The following is an 8,935-nucleotide window of genomic DNA, read 5'->3' on the forward strand; positions in this document are numbered from 1 at the left end:
CTTTTCCCCTATTTTATCTAATTCTAACCTAGTCCAATCTGGCTTTTCCCTTGTTTGATAAAAATCTGATAGGTATCTTAATTGCGCGGCTCTGTAATAATTTTTAAAGTTTGGCAGTTGTAAGCCTCCTTGTTTATACCATTCTGTTAATTTATCTAGTGCTATCCTCGGTTTCCCCCTTTCCATAAAAATTTCCTTATTATTTTCTTTAACTCCTTGAAGAATTTCTCTGTCAGTTGTATTGGCAATGCCTGAAATAGGTATAATATCCTTGGAAAAATGTTCATTTTAATACAGTTTATCCTTCCTATTAGTGTTAGTGGTAAATCTTTCCAATGCTCTAAATCGTCTTGTAATTTTTTCATTAGTGGATAATAATTGAGTTTATATAGTTGGCTGAGATTTTTGTTTATTTGTACACCTAGGTATCTTATTGCTTGCATTTGCCATCTAAATGGTGATTCCTTCTTAAATTTTGAGAAATCCGCATTATTCATAGGCATTGCTTCACTTTTATTTACATTGATCTTGTAACCCGACACTTCTCCATATTCCTTCAATTTCTTATATAATTCTTTTATTGATAGTTCTGGTTCTGTTAAGTACACTATAACATCATCCGCAAATAGACTGATTTTATATTCCTTGTCTTTTATTTTTATCCCTTTTATATTATTTTCTGTTCTTATCAATTCTGCTAGTGGTTCTATAGCTAACGCAAACAATAAAGGTGATAGTGGGCATCCCTGCCGTGTTGACCTGCTTAAGTTAAATTGCTTTGATACATGTCCATTTACTGTCACTTTCGCTAATGGTCCCTTATATAATGCTTTAATCCAATTAATATACTTCTCCAGTAAACTGAATTTTTGCAATACTTTGAACAAATAATTCCATTCGACTCTGTCAAAGGCCTTCTCTGCGTCTAAAGCAACTGCTACTGTTGGTGCTTTATTCCCTTCTACTGCATGAATTAAGTTAATAAATTTACAAATATTGTCTGTTGTGCGTATTTTTTTGATAAATCCAGTTTGGTCTAGATTTACCATTTTCGGTACATACTCTGCTAATCTGTTTGCTAATAGTTTAGCTATTATCCTATAATCTGTATTAAGTCTATAAGACGCTGGTGTGAGTGGATCTTTCCCTGTCTTTGGTATTACTGCAATTATTGCTGTTTTACATGAATCTAGTAAGCTTTGTGTTTTATCAATCTGGTTGATTACTTCCAGGAGGGGCGGAATTAATAAGTCTTTAAATGTTTTATAAAATTCTATTGGGAATCCATCCTCTCCTGGTGTCTTATTATTTGATATTTTTTTTATTATCTCTTGTATTTCTACTATTCCAAATGGCTCTGTTAATTTATTTTGTTCCTCTATTTGTAGTTTTGGTAGTTCAATTTTAGTTAGAAATTCATCTATTTTCCCTTCTTTCCCTTCGTTTTCAGTTCGGTATAATTGTTCATAGAATTCTCTAAAGTTTTCCTTAATTACTTTTGGATTATATGTAATTTGTTTGTCTTTTTTCCTTGATGCCAATACCATTTTCTTAGCTTGTTCTGTCTTAAGCTGCCATGCTAGGATTTTGTGCGTTTTTTCACCTAGTTCATAATATTTCTGTTTTGTCTTCATTATATTCTTCTCCACCTTATATATTTGTACTGTTTCATATTTTATTTTTTTATCCACCAATTCTCTTCTTTTAGTTGTATCTTCCTTCATTGCTAATTCTTTTTCTATATTTACTATTTCCCTTTCCAACTGCTCTGTTTCCTGATTATAGTCCTTCTTCATCTTGGTTACATAACTTATTATTTGCCCTCTAATGAATGCTTTCATTGCATCCCATAGTATAAACTTATCTTCCACTGATTTCGTATTTATTTCAAAATACATTTTAATTTGTTTTTCAATAAATTCTCTAAAATCCTGCCTTTTAAGTAACATGGGGTTTAATCTCCATCTATACATTCTTGGAGGGATGTCCTCTAACTTTACTGTCAATATTAAGGGTGAATGGTCCGATAGTATTCTAGCTTTATATTCTGTTTTTTTTTACTCTATCTTGCATACGAGCTGATAACAAAAATATTCTTGAGTATGTTTTATGTCTAGCCAAGTAATATGAATACTCCTTTTCCTTTGGGTGTTGTTTCCTCCATATATCCAAAAGTTGCATTTCTTCCATCGATTTAATTATAAATTTGGTTACTTTGTTCTTTCTGTTAATTTTTTTCCCAGTTTTGTCCATATTTGAATCCAAATTCAGGTTGAAATCCCCTCCTATTAATATGTTCCCTTGCGTATCTGCTATCTTCAAAAAGATATCTTGCATAAACTTTTGATCTTCTTCGATAGGTGAATATACATTGAATAGATTCCAAAACTCCGAATATATCTGACATTTTATCATTACATATCTCCCTGATGGATCTATTATTTCCTCTTCTATTTTAAATGGCACATTTTTACTAATTAATATAGCTACTCCTCTTGCTTTTGAATTATACGATGCTGCTGTTACGTGTCCTACCCAATCTCTCTTTAATTTCTTGTGCTCCAATTCAGTTAAATGTGTTTCTTGCACAAATGCTATATCAATTTTTTCTTTTTTCAGTAAATTTAGCAGTTTCTTCCTTTGAATTTGGTCATGTATTCCATTAATATTTAAAGTCATATAGTTCAACATAGCCATATTATACTTTGTTTATCTTCCCTTTCCGTTTCTCGATCATTACCTTTCCTTCTTATCCATTTCTGTTTTCTTGTTTTGAACCCTTTATAAGACAACATTCCTAAAACATCAAACATTTTCCTTATTCTCCTATTTAAAACTTCTTTAGCCCCAATCCCCCCTTCCCCTCCTGAGTTGTCCTTTATCCCTTGTCGGACAACCACATCTCCCCTCTCCATTTGGATTTGCGAATTCACTCGCAAGCGTCAGCTGATTTTGCAGTGACCGTAACTCCTCCCCACCCAGCCCCCCCAGAAAAGATTTCACTTTTCATATGTAACAAAGGTCACTCTTTTAATTCCCTCCTTATTCCCTCTATTCCATTTCCTTCCCTTACTAATTCTTGTCTATACTATCTATATTTTCCTCTAAATACGGATACATTCATGTATGCACATTATACATATACACACATATACCTCTTTACCCACATACATATAAATCGTGGTCATTTTTACTCTTATTACATGTCTTCATCTCTCTGTTTGTTTTGTAGTTGTTCTGCAAATTTCCTTGCTTCCTCTGGATCCGAGAATAGTTTTTTTCCATAAGATCGTTTTCGATGTATTGAACTCATTCCTCTTCTTCAGGAGTTCAAAACTTATGTGTCTTTTTAGTTCGCAGTCTTTTGTACTCTCGTTACACGTCTTCATCTCTCAGTCTATTTTGTAATTGTTCTGCAAATTTTCGTGCTTCCTCTGGATCCGAGAATAGTCTGTTTTGCTGTCCTGGAATAAATATTTTCAATACCGCTGGATGCTTTAGAATAAATTTATACCCTTTCTTCCATAAAATCGCCTTTGCTGTATTGAACTCCTTTCTCTTCTTCAGGAGTTCAAAACTTATATCTGGATAAATGAAGATTTTTTGCCCTTTGTACTCCAGTGGCTTGTTGCCCTCTCTTACTTTTTCCATTGTTTTCTCCAGTACCTTTTCTCTTGTAGTATATCTTAGGAATTTTACTAAAATAGATCTTGGCTTTTGCTGTGGTTGTGGTTTAAAGGCCAATGCTCTATGTGCCCTTTCTATTTCCATTTCTTGCTGTAGTTCTGGACATCCTAGGATCCTAGGGATCCAATCTTTTATAAACTCTCTTATATTCTTGCCTTCTTCATCTTCCTTAAGGCCCACTATCTTTATGTTATTTCTTCTGTTATAATTTTCCATTATATCTATTTTCTGAGCTAACAATTCTTGTGTCTCTTTAACTTTTTTATTAGATTCCTCTAATTTCTTTTTTAAGTCCTCTACCTCCATTTCTACTGCTGCTTCTCGTTCTTCCACCTTGTCCATTTTTTCCCCATTTCTGATGTCATATCTATTTTATTCATTTTCTCTTCTGTATTGTTTATTCTTCTTCTTAAATCATTAAATTCTTGCGCTTGCCATTCTTTAAATGACTCCATGTATTCTTTAATAAGAGAAAGTATATCCTTTGTCTTGCCTTTCCCTTCTTCTTCTATTTCACTGTACTCTTCCTCTTCCTCTGGGTTGGCCATCTGTTGTTTCTTTGTTGTCCTTTTCTTCTCTTCTTTCTTGTTTTCGTTGTCTTCTGTGTTCTCCTCTTGCTGCAGGTGTTCTGCAGCTGTCATTGCCGGCTGTGGAGATCGACTCCCCAGCTGGTCACCCCTCCCGTCGGTGTGTTTTTTTGCATGCGCGGTTGCGCACTTTTACTCAGCTCAGCGAGCCATTTTTGTAGTCCACTTTCTACCGACCTGAGGGAGTGGGTTTCTCTCTCCACCGTGGGCCTCTTCGAACAGGTAAGGCCTTCTCCTTCTTCTTCCGTTGTCTTCTCTTCCTCTCTTCTTACCGTTGGTTTTGATTTTTCTTTTTTCGTCGCCATCTTCTTTCCACCTTTATACTCACTTTACTTTAATTTTTATTTTTGTGCCTTTGTGTTTTCCTTTGTTTTTTCCGACTTTTCTGGAGAGGGCTGGAGTTCACCATCCGGCCACTACTCCATCACGTGACTCAAGTTTAAAACTTCTTGAAGAATGTTCTGTATCTCCTGATGATTGTTGGTGCTCAACAAACCACGACATCAGCCAATGAAGTATTTTGCCAAACAAACCTGCCACCTCTTGGGTTTTTCCTCAAAAGATAACCTCTACTTCCAGGTTACCACATGGAGTTCTTCTTTTTCCCCTAATCTAGGAGAAACACAATAACCAGCCACAGCCTCTGCAATTGACAACAAAGATTTCGAACAGGCTGAACTCAGAACTCAAAACCAGTCTTGAAAATGGGGTCTTGCAGCAGGTCTGCAAACTTCCTGTCTTCAAGACCAACTGCTGCTGAGTCTCTCAGTCACTCTCTTTCCACCACTTTCGGATTCAAATGCTGAGGATGAGGCCCATCTGGTCCAGGATATCACCTGGCTCAAGGGGATCACATAGGATGTGCCCTCACCCACATCTCCATTCCAGCCCTGCTCCTTCCCACCCCTCCCCACCACCCCTCCCCACCACCCCCCACAATATAACAAAGACAGGATTCACCTCGTCCTTACCTCCCGGCCCATATATTTTACACAACTCCTGCCAACCACAATGGGATCCCACCACCAGACACATCCTCCCCTTTATGTTGTGATTGCTCCATCAGTGACTTGAAGGGGGGTGAGGAGGGGGGAGGGATGAAAGGGGGGGGAAAAGAAGAAATGTCACTGTGTATATATTTGTGATAATAATTTGTGAATGTTGTTATTAATATGACTCATAGTGCAAAGAAATTTTTTAAAAATTTTGGAAAAAAAAGGATGCCATACAGATGATATGTAGACCACAATGATATGGGAAATTGTGCTCCATTGCATTTCTGTTCCTTCACCTGCCCTCCCACACCCTTCCACCCAAATCATCCTCCCAGCAGCCTGCCAACTCCTCCATTGTCCCAATGCAGGCCCAATTGCAATTCAGCCATTACCTGCAGGCCATCCCACAGCAGGAGGTCATTCCTGCTGCTGTGGTTGCCAACCAGTCCCAAGGGGAGATTGTCTACATCCTTTCCTCCTCCCCTCTTCCTTTCAGCAGTGCTATCATGGTCAGTCAATAAGAGTTTTGTATTTCAATGTCCTCTTGATGTGCAAAGTTGTTCATTATTAGCAGGTAATATGTTTACGTGGGGAAACAGACACACAGCGGTGTTGGCAAAACAAATGCTGGCTTTTCCTAGGTCCCATTGCTGCAACTACATGAAATGTATTGAGGTTCATAAGGTTTTGCGCTGGTGGGATTGAAATAATGCCCAGGTCAATTAAAGGAGGGAAAGTTGTGTACTGTATTCTGTTTAAATTTTATTGTGTATTACTTTTTACTGATCTTCTGCGCGGAGCATTAATGAGAGGAAAAGGTTTACTTGTCTGTTTTGTGAAATGACTGATATGCTCTGGTGTCAGATGCAATGTTTTTATTAGGTATCAAACATTTATTGAGGCACACGTAAAGAATGTAAGGCATTAAATCATCATATGTTTACATTAGATGTTAATTGTACATGGCAGTAATGCACAGTGAATGGAGACAGTGAATGGCCACTTTTCAATTGTACATTTGCACTGGTAGTTTAACACATTGCTCTACAAGCCTTGTTATTTACTCCAATAAAGCTGAACTTTGACTTGATCTCACAGGTTCCAATGACCAACGTTACATAGTTGACACAATGGCATCACTGATGGCATGGACATCACCCTCTGTAGAACCACACAAAGGATTTCTCTCTGGCTGAGGGAGCTCCTGCTCTGGAGTGATTTTCCACTCCAGGCAAGTAGTTATCCTTGTTATTCTCACAAAAGTTATACAGGACACAGCAAGCAAAAGCAACATCAGACACAAACAGCGTACTGACATCCATCTGCTTGCTCAAATGCCTCCATCACCCCTTGATCTGACCAAAGGCATTCTCAATCACTATCTGTGGCAAGTTCAGACAATGGTTGTACATCCATTTCTGGTGGTTGAGAGCATGATGCTGTGTGAACCCCTTCATTAGCCAGTTCCTGAGGGAGTAAGCAGGGTCCCTGACCAGATGTGCTGGAATCTCCATGTTGTCAACGTGCATCCAAATCAGATGTGTGAGTATCGCATTTAGCTCACCCATTGTTTAATACATCCACATATTTAATATCCATTCTGCTGTCTGTCCACGTGTGTCATGGTGGACCAATTCATTTCTTTCAGCCCCGCACACTATCTGTCCATTGTGGTCTAGATATGTACCTCCTGTGAGAAGAGATATCCACCTGCATCCTCTGCCTTCCTGTAAAGGGGTGAGCTGGCAAACACCCAAGCATGGTGAGTGCGGCTGGGCCATCCCACAAACACGTCTGTGAACCTGAAAGTAAACAGCTCAATGTAATGAGTGACAACCTGTGGGCATCTACTGCCGCAGGCAGACGAGATTACAGAGTGCATAACTCCCTTACTGTCCTTTGTGTTCCACAACAGCTTGAAGAATTGTAGAGTGCCATCCCTATGGTTGTAGGAGGATGATTTGTAATCTTTTGGGGCCATGATGGGAATATGTGCCAATGATGGCCTTATCACAAATTGGATATTCTTTCTTGCCATACTCCTGCAGGCGTGTCCCACTTGGTAGCTGAATGTAATGTTTCATGAGGGTTCATCTCAAGGCCCGAGTCACCTGTGTGATGAACTTCCACACATTGGATAAACCAACACCACCTCAAGGCAATGGCAAGTCAGACATGAGGTTCCAGAGCAACCTGATGCCTCAAATCTGGCTCAAGGGGATCACATAGGATGTTGAAGGGGCACTTTGACATTTGGAAATGAGTTTGCCACTCCACATCATCAAATTTGGTCACGATGTTCCCCAACAGTACTGGCCCCTGTACTCTATCTATCTTCCTCCTCTCACTGGTTTCGAACAGGAGGTGAAAGAAGCTTACATAAACCAGCAGCCTATGTGTCAGTCTGCCAATGGCAGTCTGCCTATCCCGTGTCCTCATCCAGCCATCTACTGCTCCTCAACTGACTGTAGCATTCACCTGACACCGGTGGTCAGTGTGGTGATATGACCACCAGTCGACTGCAGGGGACAATCTCTGTACCTAGAGGAAGTCCACCTAAGGGGCTGACTCCACCTGGCCAGCTGTCAATCAGTCGACCTGAATAGACCCCCAAGGGGGATGACTCCACCTGGCCAGCTGTCAATCAGTCGACCTGAATAGACCCCCAAGGGGGATGACTCCACCTGGCCAGCTGTCAATCAGTCGACCTGAATAGACCCCCAAGGGGGATGACTCCACCTGGCCAGCTGTCAATCAGTCGACCTGAATAGACCCCCAAGGGGGATGACTCCACCTGGCCAGCTGTCAATCAGTCGACCTGAATAGACCCCCAAGGGGGATGACTCCACCTGGCCAGCTGTCAATCAGTCGACCTGAATAGACCCCCAAGGGGGATGACTCCACCTGGCCAGCTGTCAATCAGTCGACCTGAATAGACCCCCAAGGGGGATGACTCCACCTGGCCAGCTGTCAATCAGTCGACCTGAATAGACCCCCAAGGGGGATGACTCCACCTGGCCAGCTGTCAATCAGTCGACCTGAATAGACCCCCAAGGGGGATGACTCCACCTGGCCAGCTGTCAATCAGTCGACCTGAATAGACCCCCAAGGGGGATGACTCCACCTGGCCAGCTGTCAATCAGTCGACCTGAATAGACCCCCAAGGGGGATGACTCCACCTGGCCAGCTGTCAATCAGTCGACCTGAATAGACCCCCAAGGGGGATGACTCCACCTGGCCAGCTGTCAATCAGTCGACCTGAATAGACCCCCAAGGGGGATGACTCCACCTGGCCAGCTGTCAATCAGTCGACCTGAATAGACCCCCAAGGGGGATGACTCCACCTGGCCAGCTGTCAATCAGTCGACCTGAATAGACCCCCAAGGGGGATGACTCCACCTGGCCAGCTGTCAATCAGTCGACCTGAATAGACCCCCAAGGGGGATGACTCCACCTGGCCAGCTGTCAATCAGTCGACCTGAATAGACCCCCAAGGGGGATGACTCCACCTGGCCAGCTGTCAATCAGTCGACCTGAATAGACCCCCAAGGGGGATGACTCCACCTGGCCAGCTGTCAATCAGTCGACCTGAATAGACCCCCAAGGGGGATGACTCCACCTGGCCAGCTGTCAATCAGGCATCTTGGGAGCCAGGAGGCATGAACT

Source organism: Narcine bancroftii, chromosome 7, assembly GCF_036971445.1.
Source record: "Narcine bancroftii isolate sNarBan1 chromosome 7, sNarBan1.hap1, whole genome shotgun sequence".
NCBI classification, from domain to species: Eukaryota; Metazoa; Chordata; class Chondrichthyes; order Torpediniformes; family Narcinidae; genus Narcine; species Narcine bancroftii.